Raw genomic sequence first — 21,476 nt, 5'->3', positions numbered from 1 at the left:
CTCCGTTGATTTTGACTCCATTATAAAAAACACTTTACATTTTGCATTATGTTGGAAACACATGCTCATTGGTTTAGGGAAATACATGTTGTGCTTACACTTATTGTAGTTTCCATCTTATACAGTTTTAATTCTTTTGCCTTAGTTGTACTGCTTACTTTTGTTATTCGAGTGAATTTGTCCCTTGTTTTATGCTTCAAAAAGTTTAGGGCTTCATTTTTGCTTGCTAAAAACTCTATCTTGCTATAATTCTTTGACATGAAGTTCATTGATAGTTCTTCCTAGATAGAATCCATTGTAAATCCATTTCTAAATATTTTACATTCTCTACATTTCTAACTGATTCAAATTGTGGTTCTTCATGAGTCTTTCTAGTTCTTTGTTCTTTTAATTATTTCAAATCATAATTCAAACTCTTTCTAAGGCATGTTATATTATGGTGTTACCATCATTGATACTGTGAATTTTCTCCCTAATGTTGTGGCTTCTTTTGTAGTCTTAGAATTATGATCAGTTATATTAGCATACATTTTGCCACTACATGACATCTACCATTAAATTAGGGTTCTTGTGAGTTTCTTGGACAATAGCTTGACTTGAATTATTTGTGTTGCATGTAGAATGGACAAAAGCAACAACCTCCTCCACCCACCTTATTATCAGCCTTTAGGGCTACAACACCACAAGGAAATGAAGAGCACATGTTATCGAAACATCTTCACTAGACTCCTAGTTCTTTGACATGCTTTTTTCGATGAGGTCATTTTCAACTCTCAAACATGCCCCACACCTATCTTACCTTATGGAAACACATTCCAAACACAAATGCATGCTACTCTATTCAAGCCTCCATCCCCCCCCCCCCCCCCCTCTAAGAACCACCAGAGCCAATTGCAAATGTTGGGAGGCCTTCCATTCTAGTGTAGCCACCTTTTCCAACCTCGAATTAATTGAGCATAATGCCAACCCTCACCTTGACTAACGGTCCTCTAGCATGAAAAAGGAAGTCCTCTAAGATTTGGTCCCTTGCTAAAATATGTGTCTTACAAGACTTCTACAAGGACAAGTGGATTAGCCTTAATAGAGCCAACCTCAAAGCAAAACATTAGCCAATGGCACTGCCAAATGAGCAATGCAGTACTAGAGGAGGATGCAGACTGTACCACTTCCAAGGTAGTTAACAACACTGTGGGTGATGTGGTGCCTACAAATGCTTCTAGACTAGTAGTGTGAGGGTAGAAGAATAAAAATAGACAGTCTACAAGGGGGATGGACGGTCCAACCATGTCTTTAGAGTAGAAAGTGGGGACCTTTGCAATCATGTTTGAGTGAGTAGAGATCAAGTGAATGGAACGACAACTAGAGATAACAAAGTTTCTTGCTCCACCCAAGGACAATGCATGAGAGCAAAGCTTGGATTGTTTTCTTGTAGCAACTTTCCATTATAGTGTTATTTTGTTTGCACTGTGCTATTCTTTAGTTTACTTTCCATCTTACTTTCACCATAAAACTCAAAATAAAGTTGCAACTAATATTTGGCCCACTTCTTTCTTATCAAACCCTTTGATTGCTGTGAAGCAAGATAACTTGTGAAAGTACTTTGAAGGAATTATGTGGTATTTGCAAGATAAGTCACATTTTGAAATGTGTAGGTGGAATCTTTCATGGAATTGCATGCGTGCAAGATGTGGAAAAGGAATTACTATTTTTCAAAAACAGTCATTGTAAAAAACAAGTATGTCCTTCAATAAGCAAATCCAACTTGAATTATAACAACAAGAAATGATGGAGATGAAATAGCATTCCGTATAAGGAAATGGCATTACATGGGCACTCCACTCATGAAATATAGCCATCGATAGGGCCTAACCCTTCTTGGAACAATAAGCCGTCCTTGAAGCACTTGTAGATGGATAAAGCTTTCCAACGGCCCCTATCATTGGCACCACCAAGTGCTACCACACAAAAATCCCAAATGTGCATGTGCCCATCACATATTTCTTGAAGAAGAATGGAGTGGAAATGATGCATGCACCAGTACTATGCAAGTCTTTCCTCAAGGTGGTTGGGCTTCCTTGTGAGCTTTATATGGGTACTCTAAATTGCTCCACACACATTAGGAAAAAGAATGAACAACTAGAAGTTAGTAATAATGTTTCTGTGATGCTCCATAGTCAGAATGGAAAGCTTGATTGAAGATTGATAGCAAGGATTTTGATAATAATGTGGTAGTACTTCTCACAGTGGACTCATTGACACCAAATGTATCGGCAATAATGTGAGCTTGTTCTTAGTTCATTACAGGTTGAAATTTCACCAGTTTGACCATCCACAAGAAACAAACTTGTTGTCATTTGTGAAACTATGAGTGCTTACTTGCTTACTTTCATGTTTTGACCTATTGATGGTCCCATTTGTTGTTCCATAGTAATTGACTAAAAATGGAAGTTGGTTTGAGGCTAAAATACCTATGATGATTCTTCCCTTGCTCTACTTTTAGAGTATAGATAGTGTTGTTGCTCTCATGTCTCACACACAAGCTCCTCATTTTTGCTCATGCTAAAGATTATCCATATTCTTAATCTCTTAGTGTTGTTCTATTTACATAGGATGCTCTTGATGGTCTCAAACAGATCAAATTCTACTACACTAACCACACTCTAATTCAAGCACAAGAAGGTGGTACATTGGTGAGAGGAAAAGAACAATGGTGGCTTTCCATTCCATAGATTTCTTCTTATGTTCTCTCTATTGATGCCCGAAGGAGATGGTGTGCTAGTTGGCCAAGGAGAAACTTATAGTGTGGGCTACTATTCTTTATCTATTCTAGTTCTTTATCTCCAAGGCTATATTGTGATGCTAGTGGGTAGCTAATGGTAATAATTATTATGCTCCAGGCATATAGCATGATGTTGGAAGGGCAACTAGTGGCAATGAATGTTGTGAGATGGTCCTCTTCATTCTGCTTCTTTTTTCTCACATCCTTTTTCGCTAAAAGGTAGTGGAATTGTAGAATGAAAAATCAGGGTTGGCATTGCTAAGGCAAACAAAAAGACTGCTCTGTGAGAAATAGGAAAGGATAGAACTGTTGGTGATAGGGTAGCTACATCTGAGCTTCAAGGGCTCTGGTAATCACTTCTTGGCTTCACCTTTTTTGCCATTGTGTTCATTCACTACGAGGGAATGGGGCAATAGCGACAGCCATTTGCGACGCAAAAAAGCGGCGTCGCTAAAAGCATTGCTAATTCTATTACCGACGCCAATAGCAACGCATATAGTGATGCTAATAGAGACATCGCTAATTCTATTAGCAATGCTAATAGCAACGCATATAGCTACCCTAATAGCGATGCATATAGCTATGCTAATAGCGACGCTGATCTAAGAGAAAAGTTTCAAAAACCCGAGCGTGACATTTGCCAAGAAAACATTTGCAAGAAAGAATGAAAGAGAGATCGAGAGAGCTTAAAGCTTTGAGAGACAAAGAGAGAGGGGGAGAGGGGGAGCTCATCACCATCGTCAGTGCCACTGCCACTATACACAAAGAAAAAAGAGAAGTGTGCAAGGGAGAAGGGACGGAAGGTGCAAAGAGAAGGTACAAAGGGTTTCATCTTCAAGCCTTTGAGGTAGGTATATTGCCTCTTCTTGCTTTATTTTTGTGTTCTCTTCTTTTCTTTTTTTGTTTTTCTTTGCAAAGAGATATATGGAAAGAGAGGGAGGAAGGAAGGGAGGGAGAAGAAGGAAGGGAGAGGAAGAGAGAAAGAGAGAGAGAAAGGGAAGAAAGGAAACAGAGAGAAAGAGGAAGAGAGAAATGAGAGATGAAGGGAGGGAGAGAGGAGGATGAGTGAGAGAAACAATGAGAGAAAGAGGGGGGAGAAACAAAGAGAGAGGAAACAAAGAAAGGGAAATAGAGAGAGAAAGAGAAAGAGAGGGGGAGACAAATAGAGAGAGGGAGAGGGAAGGAAGAGAGGAGGAGGAGGTAGAAAAGAAGGGTGAGGCAAAGAGAAAAAGGAGAGTGAAAAGAAGAGAGAGAGGGAGGGAGAAAGAGAGATAGAGAGAAAAAAATAGAGAGCGAGAGAGAGGGAGAGAGAAATAGGAAAACAATGAGAGAATGAGAGAGAATGTTAAGAAAGAAAAGTAAAGGGAGAGGGGGGAGAGAGAGATAAAGAGAGGTGGGGTGACATTTCTTTCAATATCTTTGTTTTTTTAAGCTTTTTATTTTCTATCTTTGATTGTCTTTGCAATGAGATGAGTTGAGTGAGAGTGGGGAGGGAAGGAGGGAGAGAAATAGAGAGAAGAAGGGAGAGGATGGAAGAGAGAGATGGAGAGAAATAAAAAACGAGAGAGAGAGGGGCTTCATAAAAAAGTGTCGAAACTCGAGCATGGCATTTTACAGGTTTGTAAATAAGTAAGAGAGAGAGAGAGAGAGAGAGAGAGGCCGCCACCACCGCCACCATCCACGAAGAGGGAGGAGACAAGTGTAAAGAAGAATGAAGGAACTTATGAAGGAGAAGAAAAAGGAGAGAAGTACAAATGGATTCTTCTTCCAGCTTTGAGGTAAGTGCATTATCTCTTCTCTCTTTGTTTTTCTCTTTTCTTTACGTCTCTCTTTCTTTTTATTGATGAAAAGTGTATAGAGAGAAGAAGCGAGAGAGATCAATGTGCACAAGGGAGATTGAGAGAGAGAGAGAGACACACACACACACACACACACACACACACACACACACACACACACACACACACAGTGTGTGTGTGTGTGTGTGTGAGAAGCCACCAATCGCCAATTCACCACAAAAAGAGAGGGGACAACTGCAAAGAAGGAGGGAACCTATGAAGGAGAAGAAGAAAAAGGAGAGAAGCGTAAAAAGATTCTTCTTCAAGCTTTGAGATAAGTGCATTCTCTCTTCTCTCTTTGTTTTTCTCTTTTTTTTACTTCTCTCTTTCTTTTTGTTGATGAAGAGATGCATAGAGAGAAGAAGGGAGATAGATCAATGCAAGGGAGATTGAGAGAGAGAGAGAGAGAGAGACTGCCATTGCCACTGCCATTGCCATCACATCCACTAAAAGAGAGGGGATAACTACAAAGCTTTGAGGTAAGTGCATTATCTCTTCTCTCTTTGTTTTTCTCTTTTCTTTACGTCTCTCTTTCTTCTTGTTGATGAAAAGTGTATAGAGAGAAGAAGCGAGAGAGATCAACGTGTACAAGGGAGATTGAGAGAGAGAGAGAGAGAGAGAGAGAGAGAGAGAGAGAGAGAGAGAGTGAGTGAGTGAGTGAGTGAGTGTGTGTGTGTGTGTGTGTGTGTGTGAAGCCACTGCCATCGCCAATTCACCACAAAAAGAGAGGGGACAACTGCAAAGAAGAAGGAGGGAACCTGTGAAGGAGAAGAAGAAAAAGGAGAGAAGCGTAAAAGGATTCTTCTTCAAGCTTTGAGGTAAGTGCATTCTCTCTTCTCTCTTTGTTTTTCTCTTTTTTTTACTTCTCTCTTTCTTTTTGTTGATGAAGAGATGCATAGAGAGAAGAAGGGAGACAAATCAATGCAAGGGAGAGAGAGAGAGAGAGAGAGAGAGAGAGACTGCCGCTGCCACTGCCATTGCCATCACATCCACTAAAAGAGAGAGAGAGAGAGAGAGAGAGAGAGAGAGAGAGAGACTGCCACTGCCATTGCCATCACATCCACTAAAAGAGAGGGGATAACTACAAAGGAGAAGGAGGGAACCCGTGAAGGAGAAGAAGGAAGAGAGAAGTGCGAAAGAATTCTTCAAACACCAAACTTCGAAGCAGGGGTCTGCATGCCTTTTTTTTTTCAAAAAAAAAATTGGGCTCTTGGCCACCTAACAAGTGTGCATGTGAAGTTTCGTCGCATTCCGATAAAAGGTTATGGATTTACGATCACACCATGAACAGTGCGTATGAAGTTGCATTAACCCAGTTTTGGGGTTTAAATGAGTTAAAAGTTCATTCTTTTTCTCATTTTCACAACTTGCTTTCTTTGCTTCCTCCATTCTTACACCCCCAACCTCTGTCTCTTCTCCATCTTGCATACCTCGAGCTTGCATGGTAGGCACCAAGTAAGTATGTCGCCCATTTCTCGGCCATGGAAAGGCCTCACGCCAAGGCCCGCCACCTGCAGCACAAGGTGGAACCTCCTCTAGTGCAGTAGGTGCTCCCCATAGAGCACAATGACCACCATAGAAGAAGAGGTGATGGAAACCGGGCACTGTCGCCCTTTGGGAGATAAGAAGAATCTAGCATAGATATGAGCTTCTCATCCCGAAAAGATATTTTCATAAGGTTATTTGGGAAGTCATGCAAGACTTAGAGCTGAAAGGGATAGAAAGATTTTGGGCTCAAGTGTGGGATGGCCCACCAACAAGAAGATAGACTGCTGCAGCTATCACTACAAGGATACCGAGGCATAGCGACGGCGCTTTCTGACGCAAAATAGCGACGGTGCTTAGACGAAAAAACGTGGGCCGAAACCCAATTACACGAACAAACGAAAGAGAGAGCGAAAGGGAGAGCGAACTCCATCTTGCATTTGAGAGGGAGAGGGAGAGAAAGGGAGAAAGAGGGAGAAGGAAAGCTTCTCATCGCCGCTGCCGCCGTTTGCAAAGAAGAGGAGAAAGTGTACGGAGGGCGAAGAGGAGCCGCCGAATCCATCCTTGGGCCTTTACGATGAGTGCATTGTTCCTTTTTACTTTATTTTTGTTTTTTCTATTTTTCTTTTACTTGTTTTTGGTAAAAATCATGTGTATTGAGAGAGGGAGAGGAAATGAGAGAGAGAGAGGAAGAGAGAAAAGGAAAGAAGGAACGAGAGAGAGAGAGAGAGAGGGAGAAAACATTAAACATAATAGGAAAAGAGAGAAAGAGAGGGAGAGGGAGAGGGAGAGAGAGGTTGTTGTTATTGTTGTTATTGTTTTATTTCTTCTTTTCTTTTTTTATTGTTTGTTGTTATTGTGGTAGTCGTAGTAGTAGTAGCAGTAGCAATAGCGGTAGTTGTTGTTTAATTTCTAATTTTCTTATTTGTTGTTTTTGTGGTTGTCGTGGTAGTGGTAGTGGTAGTGGTAGTGGTAGTGGTAGTGGTAGTGGTAGTGGTAGTGGTAGCGGTAGTAGTAGTTGTTGTTTAATTTATTATTTCTTTTGTTGTTGTTGTGGTATTCGTAGTAGTAGTGGTGGTAGTGATAGTGATAGTAGTAGTTGTTATTTAATTTCTTCTCTTCTAGTTTGTTATTGTTGTGGTAGTCGTAGTCATGATTGTAGTAGTACTAGTAGTAGTAATAGTAGTTTTCTTGTTTGTTATTGTTGTAGTAGTAGTAGTTTTTTTCTTTTCTTGTTTATTGTTGTTTAGTTTTCTTGTTTGTTGTTGTTATTGTTGTTGTTTTTTCTTCTTTTCTTGTTTGTTGTTGTTGTTGTTGTTGTTGTTATTTTTTCTTCTTTTCTTGTTTATTGTAGTGATAGTGGTTTGTTATTTTGGTAGTCATAGTCGTAGTTGTCATAGTCATGGTTGTAGTAGTAGTAGTAATAGTGGAGGTTTTCTTGTTTGTTATTGTTGTAGTAGTAGTATTTTTTCTTTTCTTGTTTATTATTGTTTAGTTTTCTTGTTTGTTGTTGTTGTAGTAGTGGTAGTAGTAGTAGTTTTTTCTTCTTTTCTTGTTTGTTGTTGTTGTTATTGTAGTTGTTTTTGTTGATTTTTCTTCTATTCTTGTTTATTGTAGTGGTAGTGGTAGTGGTAGAGAGAGAGAGAGAGACCTATTGTGGTAATCGTAGTCGTGGTCGTAGTCATCGTAGTTGTGATTGTAGTAGTAGTACTAGTAGTAGTAATAGTAGTTTTCTTGTTTGTTGTAGTAGTAGTAGTAGTAGTTTTTTTTATTTTCATGTTTATTATTGTTTAGTTTTCTTGTTTATTGTTGTTGTTGTTGTAGTAGTAGTAGTTGTAGTTTGTTGTAGTTTGTTGTTGTTGTTGTTGTTGTTGTTGTAGTTTTTTCTTCTTTTCTTGTTTGTTGTTATTGTAGTTGTTGTTGTTGTTTTTTTTTTTTCTTCTTTTCTTGTTTATTATAGTGGTAGTGGTAGTGGTTTGTAATAGTCGTAGTCATGGTCGTAGACGTAGTCGTAGTCATCATAGTCGTGGTGTAGTAGTAGTAGTGGTTTTCTTATTTGTTGTTGTTGTTATTGTAGTAATAGTTTTTTTTGTTTTCTTGTTTATTATTGTTTAGTTTTCTTGTTTGTTGTTGTTGTAGTAGTGGTAGTAGTGGTATTTTTTTCTTCTTTTCTTATTTGTTGTTGTAGTTGTTGTAGTTGTTGTTATTATTGTTGTTTTTTCTTCTTTTCTTGTTTATTGTAGTGGTAGTGGTAGTAGTAGTGGTAGTGGTAGTGGTAGTGGTAGTGAGAGTGAGATGTTTTGTTAAAGGAAATTGGTAGTAGACAAAGAGATATGTTTTGCTAAAGAAATCCCTTCTCAAAAAATTTAAGAAAGAAATCCCTTCTCAAACAATTTAAGAAAGAAAGAAAAATGATAACAAAAACAAATTGTTTGTCATAACGTAGACAAAATGGAAAACGATGAAGGTCCTAATGTTTAAGATCGCAAGGCGTATCTTAATCAGCGTATCCCTCCCATGTCCTTCCTCTCAATGTAAGTTGGCAATTAGACGAAAACGTCAATTGTCTATAGAACACGTATGGTGCTTCGACGAGTTTCAATCTGAGATCATTGATATGGCGATCTTAGATTTTGAGCAAACGGTAAGAAAAGTTTATATCAATCATGCATTGTATTCGCAAGCTGATTGAATACCATATACAAAAAGATTGGGTATAGCTGGAAAATTTTCTATCCAGGGAGGTGACATCTCATCCTAAGGAGAAGTGCACTCTTTGCGGCCAGTTAGAAGAGTTCATGGGCGTGCGATGGATGGAGTGCCTGAGCCAATCCACCACTTGGAAGGTACTATCCAATCTATACCGTCAATACTCGAGGAGACAGGCAGCCTTCGAGACTTACCTACAATCTTGGAGCCTGAGATGGAGGCAATGATCGATGCATTGATGCCCATGGATATCGAGACTTCTGATCCGCTTAGAGAGGAAGCATCCATACCATTATATGATGGGTGCCGAGTATCTCACCTGAAGACACTACTTGCACTCCTAAGTGTGCAAGCAAAATACGGGTGAAGCGATGCGAGTGTGACCAAGTTGATCAGTACCTTGTACGTACGCTTCGTTTATTCTTTTTGGCACTATCATTAAAAACATTTGTGCTTTTTTAAGGTATTTTATGATTTTTTTCAAGTTACTAAAGTATCATATATTACCACTTGTAAATACCATGTCTAAGTCTCGTGATGATGCACGACATGTTTTACGAAAGCTTAGCATGGACTACAACAGCATCCATGCATGTATCAACGATTGCATATTGTTTCGAGGAGAATACGAGACTATGGAGACATGTCCAAAGTGTAGTGCTCATAGGTATTGACAGGACTTGCAATGGCAAACCATCCCTCAAAAAGTTCTTAAACACTTTTCGCTTATCCCCCACATAAACCACATGTTTCATACGTCTGGCATGGCAAGCTTGACAACGTGGCATGCGCAGAATAGGTCCACAGATGGAGCTCAATGAATATCAGCGAATTCATATGCATGGAGCTACATTGACTCTACCTTTCCAAGCTTTTCCCAAGGGGTAGATACCACCGAAAGCTTGGAGTATGTAGAGAAGCCAGTATCGAGTAACAATGATGGAAATACAGGAGTCCAAGAATTCTTTGAGAACGAGGTGGACTCATCCTTTTGTGGTGACATATCTATCGACCTTCCAGTGTATGCGGAGTTGTGTCAAGAGATTGACATGGGACCATAGGATACTTCATACTTGGAGCATCCACCTACTCAATTCATTAACAAATCGCTTATAAGGATACATAAGATATGCATTTTAAGTAAGATAATTTTTTTAAGATTTATATTACCGTTGTCGAAGTGTTTCCGAAAACAAAGTCGTGACCACAGAGGACCTTGACGAATTTCAAGATAGAAGATCAATCAAGTGAATAAGCAAGATGAGAAAATGATACCAAGACTCTGTTTTATTTCTGCTAATAACAAATACAAGGTTCAAGAAAAAAGAAACCCGAGTGACCTCTCCGAATCCAGGATAAGCAAGACATTATGACATCCACATACAAGTTCAATGAAGCATAACCAATCATCCCGTGAATCTAGCTCCAAGAATCTTCTTCCCACAAAATCCAAATGCTCTTCTTCCTGTCTTCTCCAAAGATTCAGACTGCTCAGTTGAAGGATTTAAACCAAGACAAGTTGACCTTCAAGGACTTTTACTGAGTATAAGAGATTTAGCTTTAAGCTTATGCTTTCTTTCTCAGTGTAAGAAGAAAAAAAAGAAGCTTTGTCTCAATATTTACATTATTGGAATTAGTGTTCCCAGCCCAAATTGGAGGTATTCTAACAGTTAATGACCATCAAAGAACCTTCGATCAAGCACATTCAAACTTCATTCAATGTACCCTCAAGTCATGAGTGATCTGTCCTTATTTATTGCTGTCTACTGTTGTTAAAACAGAGTAACCAATAGCAGTAAATCTCTACTCAAAACAGTCCCACTTCCCTACTTTCCTTCCTCTCAATAGCTTTGATAAGTAAAGCATGGATTGAGTAAGGCTAGAGCTTGCTTTGCCTCTCCCTCACCAATTCAGGCCGCAGTAGGTCCGCCATCCAGTCGAAGCATTCAGCAACATACTCGACCATCAGCGCGATCATCATGACGTGAGGAAGCTTCTTTCAAGAGTGAAAGCTCTCTTAACACACTCCATGCCTTCATATTACAGCCAGCTCTCTTCTTGTCAGTTGCTTCCCCCCTTCAACTCCGATTTCACGAACATCATACGAACTGAATTCTTGGAGAATTATACGTATGGAAGCCCTCGCCGTTCTGATTCATGGAGATTCTTCTCTTGGGCCCGCTGATCCTATCATGTTACTCATGAGTTTCCCAATAGCTAGCTAGCCCCTAGCTACGACACAATCTTCTATCCTTCGTTCTTCAACTTCAGTGCCGTTCGATCCTTAATCTTTGTCTCTTCATCTTCCATTACAACAGCAACTCCATTTCTACTTCCCTCCTCCCCAACTTTTTTTTCTATCAGTTGCTTTTCTTTCTCTTTTGTTACATATGCATCTCTCCTAAGCCTTAGAGAGTTCACACCCCAGAACTGCGACCATGCTTTTCTTTTTTTTATCAGAGTGTATCCTCTTTTTCTGGAACACAAGCCCATAGTGTGAAAGAAAAGACTCTTGTGTCATTGAATCAAGAATCAAAAGGCAGCCAAAAGTAGCTAGTATTAAGCCCCAGATAACTAAATGTGTGATCCATGTCCATTGTTGAATATCCATTGCAAGATGTAAGCTCACTAATATAACCACTGAGATTGTCCACAAGCTGCCCATGCTCCAGATGTCAACTGTGCTTATTTGATAAGTAAAGAAAGGAACATAGAAGAGTACTAAACTTTGCCACAGAGTATCCAGCATGGTGACCCAAAAAGGGCAAACGGTTGTAATTTTCATCTCTTTGACCAGCTCCATAGAGAGGAGGATATTTCAGCAATGCTTTGTGATCAATGTCCTTGTCCATGATTCCAACCACAACAGTAGGAACAGATGTATAGATCAAATAATAGAACATCAGATTCCAATCAAAAATGGCAGATGAGGAAGAAAAGGCTGTTTGTAAGATGTACCAGAAAAGCATCATGACAAACACAGCATTGCGATAGAAATTATACAACACCATGTAGGTCAATCTTTGGTAATTCCAATGTCCATGCACTAATAGGAGCTTTCTCAAGAATCTGAACTATCCCATAGAAACGTCTGAAGACATAACTGCTTGCCTTCCTTCTTTGCCACTTTTCCGCATGATATACAAGCATTCATTCACACACACACATAGATAAATGCACACAGATAATATTATTTACAATGGAACGAAGTCCCAGTACACACACGGTTTTGAGATGATAAATGAAAACACACTTATGAAAAGACTAGGGTTCATATATACACAAACATGTAAGCCACATGCAGAACAAAATGCAAACACAACGACTAAGTATGCACAAAGTAACAAATGCCACACACACAACTTTTTGGTGGATTCCACACCTCGGATGCGCAGCAGCATGACACCGTGCTTTGTATAATTTATATTGATTATACTAACATTATTTTTTGTCTATGTAGGTGATCTTTGTGAATATTTAGATCATCAGGATGAGTCGAGGGATGAGCGATGAGGAGCTTGAAGGATGGATTTTAGGCCCCGGAACATGCCTAAAAATAGGAGAAAAATATGGAAATGCGGGGGAAAATGCTCAACCACGAAGGCGGCAGCTCGAGCGAGCACGATTTTAAGCGTCAAGTACTTGACGGGCGCCCGCACGACACTCCGAGAATTTTCATAATTTTTCCGTGCGCCCATGCCAGTCAGTGAAGCTGCAGGCCTGTTCGGGATGTTGAGACGAGCTCACAGAAATTTTCAGAACGCAGTTCGGAGTTCGCACGCGAGAGTTGGCCCGAAACCGGCCGGGGTGCCCAAGAGGGGGCCCAAAATTGAAATTTCAAAAGGTGCAAGAGAGGGGGGGTGACCTTTGGCACCCCCCCCTTCAAAAAATCGTGGATATGGAGGGGGGGCAGCGGCTGAAAACAGCCGCTGAAAAAAACGCGACCCCCCCCCCCAATCGATTGCAGGGCTTGCAAAGAAGCCATAGTGATGAACCTCCAGGCCTGGTCAAAGCATCATGCCGAGTGAATCACCGGTCTCCGCTCCCGCAATGGTGGACTGGTTGGAGAGAGAGAAAATCAGTATTTCTCTCTCCTCTCTCTCTCTCCTCTTAGCCCCCGTTCGTGCTTGAAGGAATAGGGTGGAGATGGACGACCGGATGGATACCGATTCTTGACGGGATGAAAGAGCAATGCAAAACCATTGTAGATTGCTGATTCCAAGCAGAATTCAAGGCTGGAAATCAATCGTGGGACGTGCCAAATTTAATGGAAAAACCCGCAAGACACGGTAATAATTGTTTTTACAAAGAAAATGGTCTTTTGATGCAAATTTGGTTGATAAAAATGTGTTCATATGGATTGAGTTTTGAGTATGTTGTGCTTTGAGTTGGTTTCTAGCTGTTCATCATTTAAAAATCAGGAAAACATGTGTGGGTTAGCAGAAAATAGGGAACCGAGACACGAAAGACCATAAAAATGAAGGAAAATAGGGTTTTTTGGGCTAAAAATGATGCAATAAATTAATCCACACCTACTAAAATTTCTGTTTCTGCTGAAATGAACTAAGGGCCACAGCCCATAAACTGAACTTAATTTTTAGCAATTAAAAAAATAGGAGAAAATGGGAAAATTTGCAAGAAAATGATAAAAACACCATGAAAAATAGGGGAAAAATACATTTGGGGCTACGAAAAATATAGAAAAATAGGATTTATGTTTGTTGATGTATAGCAAGGCTGGGGCATGAAGTTATGCTTCAGTTCAGCCTTGTTTATATGTTTTAGTGCGTGTTTCCTTCCTTTCTCCACATAAAATGACAAGGAAACCCTAAAAGAAATGAATGCAATGATGCACTATCAACGGGGAAGGGTAGAGTTGTGGAAAAAATGGTTAAATGCCGCTGAGCATGAGGAATAATTTGCTGATTTTATATGCATTGCATCTAGGACGGAATAATAATGATAAAAATTAAAACCTAGTAGCACGAAGATCACTTCGGTGCTAGGTGTTGCAGCGAAGCACAAAGCAGTTAGAAAGAAAAGCATGAAGGAGATGTTTTGCACTTGCACGCTGCTAGTTTTTAAAATGTTTGAGCACTAGGCATCCACCTCTTTGCATGATCATTTAGAGGAAATTAAAAGTATCAGTGATTAGCTCCTGGACATGCATTGCAATTGGTTTTGGATATGACCTACGTTGAGAGGCAGTGAGATACCCATGCTGTAGGTTAGTCGTGGGATCCTAAAGGGGAAATCAAGTAAGGACAATGGTACATTCCTGGACACGCTTATTTGGTACCTTGAGCGACGTTTGTGCGAAATGTCTAAATGTTGAGCGACGCATCGAGGGGCCAATCCCCAAGGTGTAGGAGAGTCGCAGAGGGTTGACGGCATTCAGCCGTAGGAGGAACCCCATGTGTATGTGATTCGAGCCTTTTGGCTATGTGGAAGGGACTCCCTCTGAGGAGCAATATTGGGTTAGGATCAGTTGGACTACAACGTATTACAAACGCAATGTTTAGGAAGGCAGAGATTTTGATAGACGCTCCTGGCCGCGAGGCCGAGGGGTTGTCTTGTGCATAGTGACGAGGTCCGGCTAGTGCATGAGCCAGTGCCGGCCCGTTTTTAGGTCCATCAGTGGTGCGTCTGCCGGGAGCCGCTTAAAAGTGGCGGTTCTCGAATCCTGGTTGTTTAAGGACCAACTAGCAGTTTATGCCAAAGGATACTGAGATTGATCCGTTATTTATTGATAAGCATCGTCTAGCAGAAATCCAAAAGCAAGAAAGAGACGAAAGAGCTAAGCGACGTGCTGAAATTTTTAGGAGATATTCTCCTAAGCGTAGCGGTGCTGAACCCTTACAAGGGAGTGGATCTAGTGGTCTTAGGACCACAAGTAGTAAGTTAGGAGAAGGTGGAAGCTCTAGTGCTCCCCTTCCTGCCATAAGCCAGTCCACGTCAATTGCGGGAGGTGTAACCCCACCGTTCCCTATTCCTAGTGCAAATCCAATCCTCGTCATGGCGCAGCCGATTGCAATTCCAGCAGGAACGACGGATTTGCCGGCTCTAGGTTACCCGCTACCCATTTTTAATGGGCTAGTTGAGGAAGATGCGGAACTCCACATTAGGGAGTTTCAAAAGCTGATGTTTAACTGTCGCATTCAAGAAGAAGGACATTTAATGATGTTCTTCAATATGACTCTCAAAGGAAGAGCCACTATATGGTATCATGGTTTAGAAGCCGGAACCATATTGAACATTGATGCATTTTATGGAGCTTTTCGAAGGGAGTTTGCCCCTGAAAGGGGTGGGCAATACTGGTTGCGTGTACTTAACGTGACCCGCCAAGATCCACACGAGGATATTCGTGCTTATGCGAAGAAGATAAAAGAGGTCTTCCGTAAGTTAGATACCTCTATTCCTATCCCCGCAGCTGCCCAATTGCAATATTTCCTACATGGTTTGGACTTTAATATCCAATTGCAGTTGAGTAGTGTCCCCTTGGGGGATATAGATACTGCCATTACATGAGCACAAGAGGTGGAATCCCGACTACAAGCAGCCTATGCTTCTCGAGGCAATTCGAATATGGGTTTAGTATTGGGAAACAATATGGCAATAGCCAATGGCAGTAGTGGTCAAGGGATAGCGATGGCTAACCCTAATGGGAGAGGAAACATGATGCAAAATGTCCCTTTATTACCAGCTCCCCCTAGCATGGCGATGCCTACGGGCAGTCAAATGGCTCCAAATGGTGGAGGCCAGGCGGTCAATTCTAATACCATGCCTGTGGCTCAACAACCAGTGCCTAATCGAATTGTTAGGCCGATGGAGCGACATGGTAATGACCAAGGCTATGAGTCGAGTTCTTCCAATGTTCTTGGCGAGGTTAAGGACATGATGAAGCATTATACCGACATGATTACGGAGCAGTATCGACAAATAGCGGTTGATGTTAACTTCCTTAAAAAACAACAAAATTTGATAGGAAGTAGATACCCGGAGGAGGGTGCACCGTCGAGGTTTAGTTGTAAATGGTGTGGCGGGCAGCACTATCCACGAAATTGCCCAAATGTTAAGTGCGACATTTGTGGAAAATCCGGCCATCTAGCAGCTACTTGCTGGAGTAAGATCAGTTCTCTCCAGCGAGGAAGTCGACAACCAGGGCCTGTCAATCATCGTGGCCAAGGAAATGACTCCCAGCCAGAAAATGGGCCTAAACAAATACTTCAACGACCAAAGACTACAGTGGAGGAGCTACCAAGTGGTAGTGGGGTTAGTTTGATTGAGGCTGTATGCGTTAATGATGTTGAAACCTCTAATTTGCGTGCTGTTCTTACAAGAGGTCAAAAGGGTAGAGAAGCCGACAAGGATAAGCCTGTCGACGGGAACCCTAAACAAGGCGACAAAGGAACGCAAGTTTTGGATCCTGCCCTAGAAGGGGGACCTTTGAAGCCCGTAGAGAGTAAAGCCGATAAGGAACCACCAAAGAAGAAGGTGAAAGTTAAGAAAGAGGCAATAAAGCCAGTTCAGCGACCTAAAGAGCGGATGGTTTGGCGTGAAAAGCGAGCTCTATCGAACTATCATGAATTCGATTTGGCAAGCTCTCTTTGCGAAGTCAAGCCGGATGTGAACCTCTTACAGCTTATTAAGCTTTCCCCAGGAGTACGCAAGGAATTTAGAAAGATCCTACGTACCGGATACATCGTAGAACCTTTGGGTATTGCGCGAGTTGGTGATGACTGGTTTGAGCATGCTGAGAAGCATTGCCCAAGGGTTGCAGCCTATGTCGATGGGATATTAGTAGATTATGCCATTGTCGACACGGGATCATCTGTTAACATTATGAGTTCTGAACTGATGGAAAGGTTGGGTCTTGCGATTCAGAAAGATACCTCCACAATTCTCAGAATGGCAGATGACAGTTTGAGACAGCCGGAAGGCTGCATTACTAAGGTCCATGTCACTGTTGCAAATGTAGAATGCATGTTGGACTTTAGGGTGATTCGTTTTGCAGGGCGGCCAAGTTACCAAGTATTACTTGGACGACCTTGGATCTTGCAAGCGGATTGCCAAGTGGATATACCTGCCGGTCGATTAATATTTGGCAGAGGTGCCCAGCGTGTGGTGGTTGATGCTTATCCTGAGTCCCCGCAGAGTGAGAGAGCTCCTCTATCTTCTACAGAATTGGAGACATTAGAAGATTTATCTGCCAATGAGACATCATCGAGTGATGAGTCCAAAGAGGGATCCACCACGGAGGACATCTATCAGATCACTTTGAACGAGCCGATAGAGGCCCAAGATCGTATAAGGGATGCAGATGTTATCGAGCTAGACCTTGGTACGCTTGATGATTCGCGGCCAATCAAATTAGGGTCTATGCTCAGTACAACAGAAAGGGAGGACTATGTGGCCTTGATCCAAGAATTCCGTGATATCTTTGCCTGGAGTTATGATGAGTTGAGAGGCATTCCCCCTAGCCTTGTTGTTCATACAATTCCGTTGAAAGAGGGCAGTCGTCCTGTACGACAGAAAGTAAGGCGTATGCCTTTTGAATTGAGGGACGGGCTGTTTGAAGAGTTACAGAAGCTTCGAAAAGCGGGTTTGATTTTTCATGTGCAACACACGGAATGGTGTTCGCCAGTTGTGATTAGAAAGAAGAAGAATAATCAGATCCGTTTATGTGTAGACTTTAGGGAGCTGAATAAGCAGACAGTTAAGGACTACTACCCATTGCCATTTATTGACCAGATTTTGGATCAATTAGCAGGTAGGGAGATATATTCGTTTATGGATTGCTTTGCAGGATACAACCAAATGGCAATTGCAGAAGAGGACAAGTTGAAAACAACTTTCATCACTGTATTTGGTACTTTTGCGTACCATGTGATGGCCTTTGGTTTATGCAATGCGCCTGGTTCGTGGCAACAAACAGCCGATAAGACATTCGGTGACATATCCCCTGAAGAGTTGAGGGTGTTTATTGATGACTTAGGGGCCACCACCGTGAGAGAAAGGCAGTTGATCATTTTGAGAAAATGCTTTGAGCGTTGTAGACAATTTTGCATCGCCCTAAACCCACGGAAGTGTGCTTTTGGAGTACCTTATGGGCTATTGCTGGGCCATGTGGTCAGTTTGGTAGGAATTGCGACAGACCCCGAGAAGGTCAAAGTTATAGTTGCCATGGGTCCACCACGCACTCCGAAAGAAGTTCATAGCTTTCTGTCTTCGGTTGGTTACTACCGTAGATTCATTAACGCCTTAGCAGAAAGAACGTTGCCGCTTACAAATTTATTGTCCTTTAGCTGTTCGTTTGTATGGGGTGACACTTGTAAGGTAGCATTCGAGGATGTGAAACAAGAGCTAGCAAGAGCGCCCGTTTTAAAAGCACCTAAAAGAGGTGAGATATTCTATATATTTTCAGCAGCCACCATGTATAGTATCAGCTGCTGTTTAGCCCAATTTTGGGAAGAGAAGTGGTACCACCCGATTGCTTTTGCTAGTCGGAAGCTAGGGGTATCCGAAATCAATTACACCTACATGGAGAAATTGTGTCTAGCGATGGTCTTTGGGACCAAGAAGTTCAGGCATTACATTCTCTATGAGAAAGTCGTGCTTTATACGAAGGCGGAGGGACTTCGACTATTGATGAATAAGTTACAGCCGCCTGATCGTTTAGCGAAGTGGTTGATCACTTTGCAGGAATTTGATTATGAAATCAAGAGTAAGCCACCAAGGTTGCAAGGCATCGTGGAATGTCTAGTGGACTTTGGGGAGCCGAAAGAATCTGTGGCTGAAGGTAGTGACATGGAGATGATATTTAAAATAGATACGGCATCTATTCCCTCCTGGTATGCTGCAATAATGCATTATTTATCAACGGGAGAGGCGGGATCCGAACTATCTAAGGCTGAGAAAAGGAAAATTAAGCAGCAAGCGTTAAAGTTTGCCTTGATCGCAGGTACATTATATCGGCAAGGGGTTGATGATATCTATCGCCGATGTGTGATGCCTGACGAGGTGCCATTCATCTTGGAGGAGTGCCATGATTCTGCTTGCGGTGGCCATTTTGCTGGACGGCTTACAGCACAAAAGGCTTTAAGAGCAGGTTATTGGTGGCCTGCCATCTTCCAGGATGCGTTTGCGTATGTTAAGCGATGTGATATTTGCCAACAACATGATAGTCGAGAGAATAGGAAACGACCACTCACCCCTATTATGGCGATACTTCCATTTGAGAAGTGGGGAATAGACTTTGTGGGTCCTATTACTCCGTCATCGACTACGCAAAAGCGGTACATCATTGTAGCAACTGACTACTTCACAAAGTGGTCAGAAGCACGTGCAACAAGGAAAGATGATGCTAAAGAAACTGCTAGTTTCCTTTTAGAGCAGATAATATGCCGGTTTGGTCCACCGAAAGAATTAGTGTCGGACCGCGGAACCCATTTCTTGAATAAGGTGATCAAAGGTTTGACAGAGTTGTGGAACATCAAGCATAACAAGACAACCCCATATAATCCGCAAGCCAATGGGCAAGTCGAAAGTACCAACAAGCAGCTTGTGGGCATCCTGTCCAAAATTGTGTCAGAAAAGAAACGGGATTGGGATAAAAAGTTATATGTGGCAGTGTGGGCCTATAATACGACTTTCAAACGAGCCACTGGCCATACCTCGTTTAAGTTAGTATATGGGGAGGAGTGTGTCTTGCCTTTAGAAATTGAGCTGCCGACCATTCGGTTTGCCATCAATCATTCTTTGAGCGATGAGGACGCTCTTTTTGAGCGCTTGACGACACTGGCACATTTAGATGAGCTTAAGTTACAGAGCTTATTGCACCAAGAAGTGGCGAAGCGCCGAATGAAGAAGCTACACGACCTCAAAGCCAAGAAATACACCTTCAAGAAAGGACAGCTTGTTCTGTATTATGACGCACGACGTGAATTATTCCCAGGCAAGCTAGAACCCAAATGGGATGGGCCCTATAAGATCGTTAGGATAGGAAAGAATAAATCTACAGTGTTGTTAGCTGACCTTGAGGGGATAGAATTTAAAAATAAGGTTAATCTTAATAAGATTAAACATTATTACTTCTGATTGCACTAATGCTATGACTGTCTTGCAGGTCTAGGAAAGATCGATCAAACATCTGCAAGGAAATCGTGATAGAGGTTGATGGGTCGTCTGATCCCTTATTTAGAACACCCATATTTGGAACAGAGGTATCATCAGGGAAAGCTCATTTGGTGGAGCAAAGGATACAAGGTGATTGAGCAAGAAGGCGGGACATTTATTTGGGAAATCAAGGTCTTCTGCCATCACTGCCTACAACTTTTGACGAGCCTCCCTGTTGAATTCAATGATGATGGAGGGATGGAGCCTACAGTCCACCCATTGAATATGCTGAATTTCGATTACCATAATTACGAGTAGAGTTCCGGATGGCGGGATGTGTAAACCCTTTATGGACGTATACCTTGTACTTTGATGGGGCGTCCAGGGGTGCATGCAAAAAAGGAAGTGTAGGAGTTGTCATCCGAGACCCCCGACGACGCATTGTCATGAAGGTAGCTGCTTATCTCGGGGCGAATTTTACCAATAATATGGCAGAATACAAAGCCCTGATTATGGGTTTGAATATTGCAAAGAAGGGTGGTATCCGCCAGTTGTTGATAAAAGGGGACTCTCAGTTGGTTTTAAATCAACTCAATGGGACGTACATGGTGCGGAACCCGATCCTTTGTATGTACCATCATACTGCCATAGCCCTGCTAGACGAATTCGATAGAGTGTCTTTTCAGCTGATTCCACGGAATTGGAATCAGTTTGCCGATTCATTGGCTAATCTTGCGTATGAAGAGGACCTCTTCTTTAATTGTGGCCCTTGTCCCGATATATCTATTGATGGTGAGACAGGACCTGGTCGTTTGTGGGGTATGCTTTCTGAACATGCCCTCTTTGGCAGACGATGGTTGATTTGGGTGATGCAGAGGGTAAGCGAGACTCATCTACCTTTATTATCTCGGACCCATAGACTGATTCGACGACATGTGATGCGAACACCTCTTGCGATATACGCAGGAGGGATAGGTCATAATTTAATGCACCTAGTTTAGGGCTACAAGCCCTGTTCCCCTGGGAATAGTATGCTTTGATGTCTATCATGGTTGTTTCCAGGTGGATGTTCTGCATAGTATTGTTTTATTTCATTAGGCCACGAGGGCCGATTTAGTTTTGTAGCAAAGTCATGTCTGAATTCATTAGGCCAAGAGGGCCATTTCCCTGTCTAGTGCGGGTGCGTTTAATTGGGTTTTTGTTTAGTGTTGTGCTAGACAGATTTCGTGGTTCGTGGAATTTGGTGGAGCCTGGAGGAGCCTTTGCTGCGATGGAAGCTTCTTGTGGCCAATCCAGGTGATATTTCTCCTTTACGAGTACCTTTCTTTCCTGTTATATGTGTATTTGTACTTGTCGAGGGGATCTATTTTTTTTTTGGGGACCGGCAACCAAGGCATGAAGTCCCAGGGTTAGGCTAAGTATGTTTGAGGGAGGTTGGAGTAGTCATTGCCTCCTGTAAAGACATTGTCAGGCATTGAAAGACCTGTTTTAGAAGGAAGCCCTAGTGGCTCTGTTCTGCTAGCCTGCTAGGCAGCCGTTCTAGGAGTTCC

Source organism: Lygodium microphyllum, chromosome 2 (assembly GCF_053477565.2).
Source record: "Lygodium microphyllum isolate KBCC chromosome 2, Lygodium_microphyllum_v1.1.10, whole genome shotgun sequence".
NCBI lineage: Eukaryota > Viridiplantae > Streptophyta > Polypodiopsida > Schizaeales > Lygodiaceae > Lygodium > Lygodium microphyllum.
Note: the sequence above shows the minus strand (reverse complement) of the source record.